This window comes from Leptinotarsa decemlineata, unplaced genomic scaffold (genome assembly GCF_025532065.1).
Source record: "Leptinotarsa decemlineata unplaced genomic scaffold, Ldec_3_MD MMD2_P_RNA_scaffold_11, whole genome shotgun sequence".
Classification (NCBI taxonomy): Eukaryota; Metazoa; Arthropoda; class Insecta; order Coleoptera; family Chrysomelidae; genus Leptinotarsa; species Leptinotarsa decemlineata.
This window is the reverse complement of record NW_027412525.1, coordinates 4,898,686-4,916,093: the sequence shown is the minus strand read 5'-3', so window position 1 is coordinate 4,916,093 and position 17,408 is coordinate 4,898,686. Positions and strand designations below refer to the sequence as shown.

The window sequence follows — 17,408 nt, the reverse complement described above, 5'->3', positions numbered from 1 at the left end:
TCCAAATGATGCCTAGCCACAGTCCATGGCGTATATCTGATATGTACCGCTCTTAGTGGAATAAAATGTGCCAAGTCACTTGAACAACTCCCGTGAAAGTATCTATAAAAGAGAGACAAATCTCCAACTTTTCTCTGATGTTCCAGACTATCAAGGTTGCAAGTGACGTTCGTGTCTCCAATCAAGCGATGGCTCTTTCCTGAATGGAATCCAACAACTTCAGAGTATGTTTGGGGGCGAAGTTCTATACATGAGAACAATATCCAAAGAAGGTCTTATATGAGCTTTATAAAGCATCAAAATTTGCTGAGGTGTGTACAGTTTTCTGGTTCGGAACAGTGTTCCAAGCTTTTGAGAAGCACCCTTTGCAATCCCAGCGACATGATTGTGCCAAGACATATTGGTTTCCAATATAACCCCCAACAGACTTATCGAAGTAGATAGCGGAATTGTCTGACCTGACATTATCATATCCAGTTCGGAAACATTAATCTTTTTGGAGAAAACCTGGTTACTTTCACCCCAATTCGAAATTACTTCTAGATCCTCAAAAACATATTCAACTTCCTGCTACCGGTCGATTTCGAGGTATATGAAGTTGGCCAAAAAAATCGGATGATTGAAATTCAACATGGACCATGGAAAAATGTCATTTGTTCATATTCAATAAATGAACTGAAAAAATCCAACGCACGTTGGGCCAACTTGAGACTTTGCAAAAATATGAAACCGTTCAGTGAATCATTGTTCGGCACGGTGTATTCGATGGTCCATCGTTTGTCCATGTTTCTCGATAGAATAGAATCTAACATTCACGAGCAAGATTTTTTTATTTACAATATTACAGGTATAATAATTTGCCATCGATTGTTTTATTTCAAGAAAGATGAGAAAGATCCATGTGTAAAAAAGATAAATCCTTTTGTGTAAAAAGCAGAAGAGATAGGTATAGGGAACCCTAATATAGTTTTGAAGAGAATCTACTTCTGCGTCAAATTACGCCACTAAATACGGGGTGTTCCGTTCAACTTAGGAAGTTATTTAATCAAATGTATGTCCAAATTTTGAAGCAATTTTTTTCACCACTCTGAATAATATTGCATTAAAAATTTCATGTGGTAGTTAACTTCAACCTTTGAGCTAAGCAGTACATTTAATCACGAGCAGATCGTTACACGTTACAGGGTGAAAACAATTTTTAAATAATGGTCTGTATTTTTAAACTTCTCAAAATTTCTCAGAAACGGTCAGTTTTAAGTATGGGAAATATAATAGTAACTCAACTTTATTTTGTCTATAGTATCTAAAAGTATAAAAAAATATAGGGTGTTCCATGAGAAAAAATATAACTTTGGTATGTAAGTTTTTCGGGAGTCACCCTATATATTTCAAAATAATTTTGGAATATGCTCATCATGGACCCACATATGACTGTGCTGAAAGTTTTCCCTAACTCTCTTCATTTCTCGTAGAAATAGCGAGGCGAATGTGGGGTGGGCCACCCTGTATAAACATATTATTCCATACTTCTGAGTTGATTTTTTTTTTCGAAGTCAATTTATTTCGAATTACTTTTTATAAAAAATTAGCATAACAAATGGAAACAAAACTATTCTCAAAATATCCACAGGAAACCGCCACTTCAACCTTTTCCGGCTGAGCGCGCGTCCTAAAACGACCAACATGGAGACCGGTTTTATAAATAGGGTGCAGAAACGTACAAAGACAATTTCGACTATATTTCGAATAGCACATTGTATATGAAAGAATTTGTTATTCCGAAAGTTGTCCTGTTTCTTGGGGCGTAGTGTGCAGTAGAAGATATCTGCAAGTCTATTTTCGGACCCTCCGGAACTTGGCACGCCTTTTATGCTTCGCGAAACCTTGAAATTTAATTTCGCAGTCTACGATATTTTACTATGGATGAAACTATTGCATTCCTGGTCGACGTTGTGGGAATTTACGAGTTTCAAATTGAGCAGCACCGAGTCACCAGTGGGCGGGAAATTATGTTCACTGGCGTCCTGAAACTACTCAATTGTTAAAAAAAATTAATACAGTTTATTGTATGATTTTCACTATAAGGAGTTTTACAAAAACCGCATCACGTGTTCCACTATACAATAGCTTCCTCAAGCGTTTGAGGAAACTACTGTATAGCGAAACACGTGTCGCGGTTTTTGTAAAACCCTTTATAGTGAAAATTATACAGTAAACTGTATTAATTAGTTTTGATATGGATTTTCATCAAGTATCGGCCAGTTCTATTCAATTACTCATTTGTTGTTTAATTTGTGATTTTTTTCTTTTTTTCATTATTTCCAATTGTTTTTTTTTTATAATTGTTTAAATAAAATCAGTGAAGACATTATTTTTTCTTTAAACATCATAACTAACATACCTCAACATAATAACAGAAAAGAGTTTTTCATAGTTAATTGAACTGTTTATCGAGTTGAAAATTCTGTTAAAAAAATTGTGATTATCATTCCATTTTTTTTTTCAGAGAACACGCAGCACATATCCGATTTCGAAGACCAGAAAAATCTAGTGTCGTTTAACACGCCTTGAAGAACGGTCATAGAATAAATGAACAGTCTGAAATTGTTGAGATCAGTACATGACACTAGAGTTTTGGATGCTTTCGAAAGTCTGGAAATGTTTCCGTAAATTTCTACCCGAAATCGTTGATGTCTATCAGAAATTGAAAGTGTAGTAGATAGTTTTAGAATTAGGAATTAGGTTTCTTCATTTCCTGAAGACGCCAACTTGGTTGGTGAAACGCACGTCTGGAAGAGTATTGCATTTCTGGCGGTTGGGAATAATGCTTGTTTTGTATTTATTCAACGCCAAATGTTTCAGTTTCACATTTTGATATTAAAAATATGGTAATTGATATATGATGTATTTATGGTGATGATAGGTAGATAGATAGATATACTGCATTTACTGCGGTACAGAGGGACATCAGTCAGATACAAAGAAATGTCGAGAGTATATATAAGAGAGACAAACAAAGCAAAAGCACAAAAAACACACCCCGACCGAAATTCTTCAGATCAACAGCAACAGGAGTCGAGTAGCTCATGATCTGGCACTAGCCACTGCCAGAAAATTGCAAGTAGACATTATCGCCCTCAATGAACCCAATATCTCTGCCATTCGTGGTACACTAGATTGGGTATTCTGGGACGACTTCAAGACAGTGTTAACCAACAATGTTTCGATCAAGAGGCAGGGATGCTCCAGCGGATTTACTTATGTACAAACTACTAGCCATTGTAGTAGGAGATTTCAATGCTAAATCTCCTGAGTGGGACATGGATTTCAGTGATCACACACGATATAAATTGACCGAGTGGATTGCAGCCAATAATCTCGTGGTCGTCAACCAAGAGGGCAAACCCACTTTTGTCCACCAGGACCACGGCTCCATTCTCGACTTAACTGTGGAAAGCCTACAAGAGGTGCACTGGATTCCTTAAAAAATTCAACATTCTGTCAGAACAACAGTACGGATTCAGGGAGGGGAACTCGACACTTCACGACTGTTCACGACAGTTCACTTTAACATCAGAAATTTACAAATCCTTGGATTTATCAAAACCTGCATTATGTATCCTATCCTATCTTATCCTATGCATTATGTCGACCTATCGAAAGCGTTCGATACTGTTTGCCATAAAAGACTCCTAGGGAAATTAGAAAACATCGGCATACGGGGCAGAGCATATGAACTGTTCTATTCCTACCTGAATAATCGAAGACAAATAGTTGACATCGATGGAAAAAAAGGTAGTCCGAGAACAATTACTTACGGAGTTCCGCAAGGTACGGTCTTGGGTCCAATACTATCCATTATCTATATGAATAGTTTATTAAAAATGCATTCCGAAGGAAACATTCTCAGTTTTGCTGACGACACTGCAATCTTTCATAATGCGGAGACATTGTAAGACCTCAAGATGAAATCAGAAAGAGATTTCAAAAACATCATGAAATGGTTTCAATATAACAAATTGGCCTTAAACGTAGAAAAAACAAAATATCTACCATTTTCCTCTTATGCCAACAAACTACCGAACATAGGTCCATTAATTATCAATCAAAACTCATTCATTCCAGAAAGTACCTCAATTAAATACCTTGGGCTAATGATCGATCGACACATAAATGGGATTCACACGTATTATATCTAACTCAAAAATTATGAGGATTTTGTTTCGCTTCAAACTATTGAAACAATGGCTCGAAATTCCTTATATGACTACTGTATATTATGCTTTGGTTCAATCGCAACTCTCTTATGGTATTATAGGTTGGGGAGGTAGAACGATCTCCAGTGACCTCTTATTTGAAGAAAGTAATGTCCTAGATACACGGCAGCTATTCTACCAAAAGATTATTCTGAGTCGTTGAAAACCAAATAAAAATAAAACCAGTGGAACACATGTATAATACTCGTAGAAAAGAAAATACATTTTTAGCTCCTAGATGCCAAAAATTGGTAGGTCAAAGACATTGTAATTATCTTGGCCCAAAGATCTGGAGCATAATACCGGAAAAAATACAACTCATTAATAAACAAAAAAAAAATCCAAATTCAAGAAAGAACTGAAAAATTGGTTCAGAAATTCTAATCGAACTCTGTTTCATCAAATTATTAATCAGCATACTTTCTAAAAAATAAAACCCCCTGTAGAATGAACTCAATAAAAAATACTTAATGTCAATCCCATCATGTCCTTATGTGTTTTATATTATGTATATAGTTTTTCAATTCGAATTGAAGGGGTTATATTTTTAGGAGTGATTGATTTTTTGGGAAAGAAAGTTTTTGGCTTTCTACTACTCCATCTGATACAAAAAAAAAATAAGATTCCTCTTGGCTGGGATTAAATCAAATAGGTGAATGAATGTCATTACGATGTCATCGATGACATAAGCAGATCAAGCTTATTCCGTGACATTCAAAATCGTAATTCATGAATGAAGTGTGTGTATTTTCTATAATGTTATTCAATTTGGTAATGAAGAGCCTTAGGGCAAGTGTCTTAAGGCGAAACATCGGTGTATACCAGTGAGGGTGACAGTGTTCTATGTGAGTACAATTTATTACCATTCATTCAAAGTAGAACTCATGTGAATGATATCTGATTCTTATTCCACAACAAATGTTTGAAATACAAACTAAGTAGAGAAAAGTATCTTCTGTATTATTCAGTGTTCATATAGAAGTATTTGTTTCGAAAGAATTATTTTCTTTCGTGTAATTCAATGTTTATATGAAAGTAGCTGTTTCAGGAGGACTTGTTTTCAGTTTGTATCTGAAAGTTACTTCTTTGCATGATCTACACATTCATGTATAGAGTTTCAAATTGATTACTTCCTTCCTTTCTTTGGAAGATTCTCTCATCCCCCTTTTTTTTGTATCAGATGGAGTAGTAGAAAGCCAAAAACTTTTTTTCAATTCGTTATGCTAATTTATTTTCATCAGTTTATATCTATTCATTGTATAGAATACTTCTTACATACATAATTTTTAGTTTAGTTATAGTTTAGAATTTGGCAATATCACGCACAAGGACCATTTTTTCGAAAATGTTGCTTCTGTGATGCCTACGGTTATTTACCGAATCTTTGTTATATACATGTGATCAATATGGTGAATAAACATTATTTATTTATTTGAAATAAACAATAACAGTACTTTCAGCTTGAAACTTTTATAACTTATTATAATACATAAAGGCTTAATAGCAAATTATAAAAAAAGTATTCAATAAAAAACTTAAATGTCATGTAGAACGAAACTCGAGTTGAATAAATATTTTCGAAACAATTATATAATTGCAAGATAATTTGAAAACAGTTGGTCCATTACCGTATTTGCCTTATTTATTGAGTTATGAGTCATAAAAAATACGAAAATGTCAAAAAAGCTTCAATTTTTATGAATAAATTACTATAACAGCCGCCGGTCACTTTCGAAAAAAATGAAATGATAGTAAAAATGTTTTTAACAAATTTTGAACTCAATGAACAATCAAATATATTATGAAAAAATGTTTTTGTAAATTATACTGGTGAATGTCGATTATTTTTAAAGAAAAAATCATTTCTCAAATAATCATTCTAACATTTATTAAAAAACAATTATAGACAATGAAAAAATTTTATGAGAAAAGTTTTTATTTACATTTGAAGGTGATTGACAATGTTTCGTGATGAATTTCACTAGTTCGGACTTCCATTGTCTACTATATAAAATGATTTGAAATCCCTGAAACAAGTAAAAAAGAATAATTAAAAAAGAATAGTTGAAAATAACAATTATATTAAGCAACAATAAACCTGAAATGAAATGATAGTGAAGTAATCTACAAGTAAAAATATAATAATTGAATAAATAAAAATTAAAGGAATGCAAAAAGAAAATAATAAAAAATAAAAAAGTGTAGAGATTCCAAGTCACGTTAGTTCACGACGTTTCGATTGTTGGTATCTACAATCGTCTTCGGGTGATGACTGGACTGATTCCTCCGAGAGATGACTATTTTATAGGTCGTTGAAATACTTTCACTTTCTCTACTTTCCATTTTCCGCTTCACTGATTCCGTGAGAGATGACCGATTTGGCGGGAGTTGGTCATTTTCCGTTTGATGATGGGTTTCCATATGTTTCGTATATCTACGCTGGCCTGGCTGAATACGTTGTTGGACATGTATGCGGCTTCCTTAAATTTTCTCCTGAACCAATGTTCCTCTCTGTGCAAGATCTCAGCTTGGGACCACTCGATGTTGTGTTGATGGGTCCAAACATGGTCTGCTATTCCTGATTTGCTGGTTTCTCCTCGCTGTGTGTGCTTCTTGTGCTCGGCAATGCGAACATTCAATGGCCTCTTAGTTTCACCAATATAGGATTTTCCGCACTCACAGGGTATCCGGTAAATGCAATTCTTGGAATCGCAGTCCGCGTTTAGGGGCCTGGTTTTCGTGAGGCTGCTACGGATAGTGTTACCGGATCTGAAACAGGTTCTAATGTTGTACTTGGAACCAATTCTCCTTATCCTCTCCGATAATCCTCTGATGTAGGGAAGTGCAAGCACTGGTTGTGACGGCTTCTCTTCCTTGCGAGGCTCCTGCTGTCTTTTAGCCAAAGTCTTTTCTACCATCGCTTTGGAGTATCCATTCCGCTGAAGATCGTTTTTGATGATGTCTAGTTCCTTCTCGAGACCTTCCTTTGTATTACAGAGCCCAAAAGCACGGTCTAATAGAGTCTTGATGATTCCTCTTTTTGTCGATTGATGGTGGTTGGATTCGTGGTTCAGATACTGTCCCGTATGAGTGGGTTTTCGGTATACAGATGTTTCCCACTTAGTGTCGGTCCTCTTCACCAAAACGTCTAAGAATGGCAATTCATTGTGGATTTCCTTCTCCATTGTGAAGGTGATGGAAGGTCTCACGCTGTTGATGTGTTTCAGAAAGGCGTCTAGTTCAGTATTCCCATGGTTCCATATTATGAAGGTGTCGTCAACATATCTCAACCAGACTCGAGGTTTCTTGTGGGCTTCTTCAATGGCCAGAGTTTCAAACCACTCCATATATATGTTGGCTATGACTGGTGAAAGTGGCGATCCCATTGGTAGTCCCTCATCTTGTGTAAAGAGTTCGTCCTTCAGTTGGAAATAACAGTTTCGTACACAGCATCCTAGTAATTCCATAATTACTTCTATAGGTAGATTCGTTCTCTCTTTCAGGTTCCCGTCTTCGGATAGCTTTCTCTGTATGATTTGGAGTGCTTCTTCGACCGGAACGTTGGTGTAAAGGCTTTCCACGTCGAAACTAATTAGTTGATCTTCCTGTGTGACTTCAATTGACCCTAGTAGTTCGACAAAATGTCTTGAATTCTTCACAAAAGACGATGTGTTTCCTTGTAATGGTTGTATTAAGAGAAGTACAACATTAGAACCTGTTTCAGATCCGGTAACACTATCCGTAGCAGCCTCACGAAAACCAGGCCCCTAAACGCAGATTCCAAGAATTGCATTTACCGGATACCCTGTGAGTGCGGAAAATCCTATATTGGTGAAACTAAGAGGCCATTGAATGTTCGCATTGCCGAGCACAAGAAGCACACACAGCGAGGAGAAACCAGCAAATCAGGAATAGCAGACCATGTTTGGACCCATCAACACAACATCGAGTGGTCCCAAGCTGAGATCTTGCACAGAGAGGAACATTGGTTCAGGAGATAATTTAAGGAAGCCGCATACGTGTTGTCCAACAACGTATTCAGCCAGGCCAGCGTAGATATACGAAACATATGGAAACCCATCATCAAACGGAAAATGACCAACTCCCGCCAAATCGGTCATCTCTCACGGAATCAGTGAAGCGGAAAATGGAGAGTAGAGAAAGTGAAAGTATTTCAACGACCTATAAAATAGTCATCTCTCGGAGGAATCAGTCCAGTCATCACCCGAAGACGATTGTAGATACCAACAATCGAAACGTCGTGAACTAACGTGACTTGGAATCTCTACACTTTTTTATTTTTTATTATTTTCTTTTTGCATTCCTTTAATTTTTATTTATTCAATTATTATATTTTTACTTGTAGATTACTTCACTATCATTTCATTTCAGGTTTATTGTTGCTTAATATAATTGTTATTTTCAACTATTCTTTTTTAATTATTCTTTTTTACTTGTTTCAGGGATTTCAAATCATTTTATATAGTAGACAATGGAAGTCCGAACTAGTGAAATTCATAACTATTTTTCATAACACCAAAACGACAAAAAAAAATCATATACTTGACTTGTCTGATTGTTGACGAATGATTTATTAATGAATAACGTAAAAAATTATACCTAACGTCAATTACTGCTGTATAAAATAACATTTCTGAAAAACAATTGAGTTTCAAATATTGGAGTAACAATTTTTTTCCGGCGGGACTCTATTCATTGAGGTGTTCAGGATTGTTTTCCGAAACGTTAAGCACTTAAGAAAGATTATAAACCCAAAAAAACAGTATGGAAACATCGTATTTGTTCAAATTTTTAATTTGACTTTTAATATTGCAACAAATAGTTCATGTGGTTAGATTATCTTCAGCGGTTATGCATCCCGGCCGTAACGGGTGCGCAAAACACTATTCACCAGAGGGCGCTGTTTCGTCCCGTCATAGGTCTCATCGGTGGTGCTGGGCTGAATCACAAATGCGCTGCTAGACTCAACTATTCTTAAAGGATAAGCCTGAGTTAGGCAGGTCGATGACATCTCCCCTTACGAAGACGCAATCTATGGGATAGTTTAGTCACAAATGCTTTTTATTTAGGCTCTGGTTTTCCACTAATTGCTTTGCGGTGAAAGCTGCAGTGAAAGACAGAAGACGAATCTCGTCGGCAGTCGATGGCGGAGCTTGGCTTTGCAACTGATCGCCGTGGAGAGCCTCATTTGTCTTTGATATTCAAAAATTGAGTTCTGTGTCGATCCCATAGATAACGTCTTTGTTAATCAATAATTTCAACTTGTGAACTGTCTATTCTATTGCTAATGCATTGAAGACATTTGTTAGTAGACATGAAAATGGAGTTTACTGAAATCAAATATTTGAGTCGGGGATAGCGTATTTGAGACTTTTATTTTGATTAGTGTGAGACCGGAAACTGATTTGTATTCTAGTGTAAAATCCCTGAGCAAACAAAACACCCATGAATTTATCTCAAATCATATAATACCATTAAACTGAAATTCGGGACAAATAGAAAACATCTGTAATATTCGATTCACATAAAATCATCGATTGGTATAGACTGCCAACCATGCACTGAGGGAAATTCCTCAAAGTTCACACCGAGAGTTCACCGTTTTCTCAGTGAAAATTTCTCAAAGTTTAGTAGCCCGAGCAAGGTAACAAATACTACATCTCGAGTTGAACGACATAATTATTCGCATAGTATAACCAATGTTTGCCTGCAGTATGCACGATGTTGCCTTGAGTTTAAAAATAGCCCGTAGTGAAATATGCAAACAAAGACCCTATATTTGATCCGTCAGCTAATAGTTGGTGGTGGTGCCAAAACAAGGAAGCCTTGTTTTGTCAATAGAGCGCCAAACTAACCGAATTGCGATGACTGATAATCAGAAATGAATAAACAGTTACCATAATATTTTACCAATATAGTGACAAATAATCAAAATAGAAACTCGTCGAAGAAATTATAACCACCAAACAAAAGATTTGATGGAACCTCAACACTTCTATATTTTGGTTTTTAAGTTTTAGTGGCGTTGGCCATATTTCTTGTTTGTTATTTTTGTTCTAATTCAAGTTTTTTTTTTTCATTTCAGTATACCATATTAGTGCTGTTTCAAACATTTATTCTCCTCTATATCTCTTATTGTCAACTTTTATGAATATTTCTAATATTTGAAGAATACGTTCAACGGTCCATTTCAATGCCATAAATATGACATTATCAAAAACATAGTGAACTGAATAATAATAACAATATGCTTTATTATCATAAGACATAAAATATTGTAGACAAAGCTTGGGTAGTAAATTCTTAAAAAATGCAATACATACCAAATGAAAATAAAAATGGTGCATGGGTACAAACTACGTTAAAATGGAGGAAATAAAAGAGTAAAAGTCATGTTTATAAAAGAGTAGACATAAAAAGTAACAACTTAGGAGCTCCTTAATAAGTAAAGATGAAAAGTATGCGTAAGTCAGTTAAAAGCTATCGTTAAAATATTCATCCAAAGTATAATACGAGGGTTCCCTTTTATATATCGGGATTAGAGAACAAAAACAAATATTATTAATCGAAAATCACTTTATTGTTTTTCAAAATATTCCCCAAGAAGATCTATACACTTTTGCATGCGTTTGAACCAATTGTCGAAGCACTTTTGCCACTCTGATTCACGTATCCCCAAAACATGCATTCTGAATACAGCAACCGCTTATTCAGGTGTCGAAAAACGTTGGCCTCTCAAGTTTGTTTTTTACGTGAGGGAATAAAAAGAAGTCATTCGGTGCCAAGTCAGGACTATACGGCGGATGACTCATCAAATCGATGTTTTGGGTGCTGAGTTAATCCACGTCGAAAGTTGTAAAAAATAATCGCACGAAAATGTTCACGATTTAATTCCATTTTTGGGCCGGGACGCATCTTTTCTGTTACTGTAAACAACACAAATAGCGCGCGTATGTCAAAACGTTCTGAGCACGTATAAGCTCAAAATGTCCAACTTTACGATCAGTTGCCAGATTACAACAGTAGGGTTGCCAAATCCCGAAACATAAAAGGAAACCCTCGTAGGGTCTATCAGATAGAAATTGTTTGACTTACTTCCTGAATTTCCACCCTTGTAAAATATGGAGTCTCTGGTGATGTTTTTAGTTGGCACAGTGAGTTTCAGAGTGTGTCTGCTGTTTCGGTTGTGTTATAATGGGAAAAAGATGCAGCAAAATTTAATATGTGCTCATTTATTAAACACACAGATTCCAGTATAAATAATGCAGTTACCGTTAGAATATTATGTTTTTTGAAGAAGGTTCTACAGGAGTCTTTTGGTTTGAGGTTTCCTATATACCGTATGTATTGCCCTTTTCTGAAAAATTAGTTGACTTTTGAATAAAGTTGGACTGCTTGCTCCCCAAAACGATATTCCGTAGCGTAAGTGAGAATCTATGAGTGCCTAGTACGCCATCTTTGCAGTGCTGAACCCCAATTCTTTATAAATCACTCTAACCGCATAACAGCCAGAGGAGACTTTTCTAGTGACTTGTTTAACATGATCCACAAATGTTAAATTCTGGTCAATGAACACTCCTAGAAATTTAGTGTTATTTCTAGAAAATATGAATACTATAACATCTGATATTGTTTTTTGTAAGACGAGAAGATTTATGCATTATCAATGTGCTTACCTATTTTTATTTAGTAGAAAGGACTGGGAGGAGAGTATACCATCAGTCAACACCTTCAGATGTATTCAGTCCCAGACCCAGGACAGATATATTTTTTCGAGCAGCGGACTAATATAATTTTCAAGTTGCAGTTCCATAGGCGTAAATAATTGAGTCGGTTAAAAAGTGAGAAACGTACTTTTTATTTTGAAATTTCAGTTTTATATGATTTCATGTAACAAATATCGAAAGACTTTTTTATACTTGTATGTAAGTAAGTATAGAAACTCGTCGTATAAATCATAATATTTTTTTAATTTAACACCCAAAATTGTTTATACTTTTGAATTTCGATTAAAGTTTTCAATACTTTCTATGAAAAGCACTTTTTAATATATCACATACCTGCATAGCTCACCTGATTAAATCAGACATACCGCATACCGGATATATAAATTCCGCTGGAAAAGCAGATGACACCATGATTTGGTCCGATCTAATAGGGCTAGGTACTTTATTACCTGACAAATATGAATTGATGATGAAACGCTTGCGTTTTAATCAGTGCTCTTATTAGTAAATTATACTTAGCATGTGAATTAAAATGGCGAATTCAGTTTTCCCTTCAGTAAGACGAATGGGCAAATGATCAATCTCACGCAACAAAATCCTTCGTATACCGTTGCTACTCTAATGGAAATGTGTTCGCAAATGAGGGGAGTTTCAAAATCATCGATGTATAAATTGAAGAATGAGAAAAAAAATTAAACAGTGACACCACCAAAACCATCTTTGGAAAGAAAAATCGTACCTGTTGATGAAATCTTCAAACTTGCGATTGAAATAATGTTACATTTATTTTATTTTAAGAAAGACCAAAGTATAACTCCAATGCTAGGCAGAAAGAAATTGTGGAAAATTTCAAAGGAATTAAATTTCAGCTGGAAGAAACAAAACAGAAAATCACTCTTAATCTAAAACAATGAAATTATTTGCTGGAGAAGACATTACCTTTTGCAGTACTTCGACAAAAAACATACCATTTGATGAAAGTATGGTTGAAAAATAACTATTGTCTATAGTTTGTTCAAATAAAGCCCGTTAATCGGAATATGGAGTCGATAAGATGACTCTGAATTTATAGGTATATTTATTTCCAAGCCATAATTTTAAATTAATTTTAGGCTACTTTCGTACTCTTCCAAAATTTTTTGTTCTTTGTTCAACGGAGATATCGTGGGTTCCGCCAGCTTGACGTTAAGCTAGCAAACCCGACCACAGAAAAAATATTTTGTTGAATCAGTCTACGTAATAATTTCAGACTAAAATAGGCTCCTTTTGCCGCCTATCACCGATTTCCTGTGTTGTTTTTATTTCAAATCAGTGAGTACTGCTAGCTTTCCCGTTTACTGACAGAACCAAATCGACATCCTTTACTTTTCGAAAAATTTTACCTTGTATTAATTTTAGGCTCCTTCATTACAATATCGAACGTTTTTTGTTCCTCGTTTAAATTAGATTTTTGGTGATTACCTCAGACACACGCGATAAAAGCCGAGATAAAAACGGAAATAATTTTTCGAAAATATTCTTCAACTATGGGTGAGAACCTCTTTCGCAGACAACCAACGGATTTTATTATTTTTACCGTTAAATTGTATGGCAATTCTCTAACAAATTATTTTTTCAGCTAGTGATAGGCTTCTGGTACTATACAGTGCATTTCTTTAATGCCCCCCCTTTTATTTTTTGAACGGGTCAACTCAAAAAATTGAAATTTGGGATAATGAAATTAATGCATGAATACTTCGTTTTGAAGTGAAATTGACAGATGAATCTTTCAAGATGGCGAAATCTGGCGAAATCTGGGAAAAAAATTAAATGGAAAGAGGGTCTTGTGATACATCAATTGGAAGCTCCTGACGAATACTTCACAACCCTAGAATATGAATCAATATCTTCACCTACTACAAAATGGCGGATCATTTAATAATTTCCTGAAGACAAACACATTAATATCGATATTTTCATTGCCATATGGCAATTCCAACAACCCGATAAGGTTTGTTAAGTTATTTTTTGTTTATAAAAACGACAAAAAATGTCAGTACCTACGACAATGAACATCATTGTTCAGTTAGAATATTCTAATTTAGTTTTCGGTTTTACTAGTAGAAAGGTAGCACGTCAACAATATCTAAAATGGTCAATTCTCGTCCATTGGAAGAAAAAATTGAAGCGATTTTTATTTACGGTGCGACACGTAACTTTCACGAAACCGAAAGGATTTTCAATGAACATTTTGCGAATCGTCCTATCTATAGAAAATATTTGAGGGAACTAGTATCCAAATTCACAACCACCTGTACATAACAAAAAGCCCCCAGGCCATCCGTTCATTCCGGAAGAACAGCAAGTGCAAATAATTGGTGAGATGGTAGTAAATCCTGAACAGTCTACTTATTCCGCCGTGAATGTTTGTGAGGTGTCTCCTTCTACTGTCTGTGGAGTTTTGAAAAGGAATAGGTATCATCCATACAAAATTAAAATGGTACACCAATTAACTGAAGATGGCCCTGATCGAAGAATAGAATTCTGCGAAATCATGACGGAAACAATTGCAAGGCATCCTACCTATCTCCACAATATTTGTTTTAGTGACGATTGTATATTTTTTTTAAACGGCAATGTTCACAGACAAAATTGCCGTTATTGGAGTGACACCAACCCTCACGATTTCCGGGAAATACATATCCATTATCCAGAAAAAATTAACGTTTGGGCAGGAATATTGGGAAACCATATTGTAGGACCTCAGTAGTTGTTTACAGCTGATTCTCGGCCTCCCCCCACCACTATGACGTATTAATTGCTTTTTTTATTGGTTGTTGTTTGGTGAAGTTTTTTTTGTTGTGCAGTGAAGTCAAGGCGTTGTGACCTTGAAGTGTCTGGTGCATGGATCGTTCAGATTTTTTTTTCATATGAGATTTTGTGTGTTTATGTGTGTGTGTAGGAGAATGCACGGTACAGGGTTTCATCATGTGCTTGTTTGTCTATGTACAAACATACGTCTGCATACTTCGAAGATCCTCCAAGTAATAAATGCTCCATCGGTGTTAGGGCACCAAGTTAGTAGTGGAGTGACGTCACAGCAATAACCGTTCAACGGCTAGAGAGCGACATGTTCACTCCACGACGTGTGGCAGAGTAATGCGTATTCATCGGTCTGCCCTCACCTCTCCTGAAGCGATGAAGGTTCGCTCTAGCCCCGCTATCCATGGTGACACAACGGCAGCCGAGGACTGTTTGCCTAGCGTCTACCCTCTCCGAGACCGCAACGACCACTGCTTGCTCGTACCGGCAACTGTTATCGCATCAAGTTGGGAGATGGGCTTGGCTGTGACGTCAGGCATCTCTAGTGGATAGCAACTAGCAATGTGAATCTTTCACGGTTTCATGGTGGGGGTGACTCACACTGTTTAATATAAAAGAAATGCCTGGCACACTATGAAATCAGTAGACGAATATATCTGCAGCAGTTAGCAATTGGTAGAGTGTTATTCAGTTCGTAATAGAAGGAAGACGGTGAGTGTATTTGTCTGTTGGAAATTGTTTATATTTTCATATATATTTTCATCATGTCCGTTTCAAAAGTAGACTTGAATAAAATTAATAATTTGATTGTACAGGAGGTTGAAATACTAGAGCAAAAGGCCTTATCATCATTGCCAATTGATGAAGTGTACATAATTAAAAATATGTCAACTTATTCTACACGATTTGGTAAATCAATTTTATTAACTTTGCAAGATGTGAGCAATGATAAATTATTTAAAACATGGCTACCAAAACGTATTTCGTTGCAATTCAGTGATGACGATATATCTTGTATCAACTCATCAGGTGGTAAATATACGATGATGTATTTAGGACAGAGCCAACAAAGTTTTGCTGGCATGAAAACGCGATCTCTAGTCAAATTCAATATGATTGAATAATAGTAATAATTTATAGTGAATTTCTTTAGGTCATAGCTTACAAAGTTTTTTTTGGTGTGAAAACGATAACTCTAGTCAAATTCAATATGATTGAATAATAATAGTAATTATAATGAATTTCTTATTGTTTTATTAATATTCATATATTAGATGATAATTATATGGAAATATAAACATTACTAACTTAGTTGAATACACTCACTTTGTAACTACAAGTAAAATGGGAATGTGAGTATTATATCACTGAAAAATTGGAGGTTGCTTATTGTTTTTTTTTTTTTGTTCGATTTCAGTTCCACCATTTAAAGATGTGGATGCAGTACGCAAGTCAAGATTGGGTCGATATTGTAGATCTCAAATCATCGGTTCAACATTTGTCGTCTAAATTGAAGGTGTTGGGTGATGGAGCCGAACATGCAAGCGTTTATGATATGAGTGTATGCTATGATGAAAAACAAATCGAATTATGCCTTCGTGATGCTGAGAACTATTGGAGTGGTGCAGAAGTTTGCAACAAATTTTTGGATAATGAATTGGAATTGTGGCAACTTTGTGAGGTTATGATTGAACTGAACCTAAGAAGATTCCTGTATAGCCTCCAACCATACTTGCCAGAATGGATTATTCATCACTTTGAATTGAATGATGAAAATCGAGAGGAAATTGAAGATGGTCGCGAAAATGATGATTATGAGGAAGAAGTTATTTTAGATAGTCTGTATGTTCCTGTGAATCATAAATAATGTCAAATAAAAAACTTTGTATTATTTTCATGTTTTATTTATTTAAATCTGATGAAATACAATAGAAAATGATTACAAAACAATAAATATGATATAAAATACAATACATGATATAAGTCAGTTACAAATAAAAAAAAAAAAAGATCATAAAACAGTACATGATAGAGTGAAAAAAAAGTGTCAATATCTGCTATGAACTGAACCATCCAATGCATTGTATGTTAAAACTGTATCATGCAAAATTAATGCATATACTTTAGTGTTGTCTGGAAACTTGGTCTTCCTCGTCTCAAACTCAATCTTTATATCAATAGTTGATGATTTTGTTGCATTCGGTTGATGGGAACAATCGATGACGAATAGTGGATTCTCTCTAAATTGTCCAATGTCCATCAGAGGTTCACTCATATCTTTATCATAATAACTTCGCTGGAAACTCTCAAAAGCATAATAAGCAGGAGCATCAAGTTTTTTATCGAAATTCAAATTCCAACGCTCATATGGATAAACTTCAGAATTCAAGTATACTCGAATACTATTGATATCAGCAGTTGTGAATTTTGTAATATCTTGTGTTCTATCTTCAGATGTGGTAGTACTTTGGAATGCGATGATGACAAAACGAGGAGTTTCCAATGCGTTAGTTGTTTTGATGGCCCATATGTCTGAAGAAGTCCCACGTAATGATGGTAGTTCATAGAGGTCCCACATACGATACGCCAACTTGATTTTGGC

The 17,408-nt window shown here is 35.3% G+C and overlaps 1 protein-coding gene across 1 annotated transcript in view; it reads right to left on the bottom strand.

Annotated features, from left to right (window-relative positions):
• Positions 1–17,408, bottom strand: part of ftz-f1 (ftz transcription factor 1) — a 345,263-nt gene that overhangs the window by 306,788 nt on the left and 21,067 nt on the right.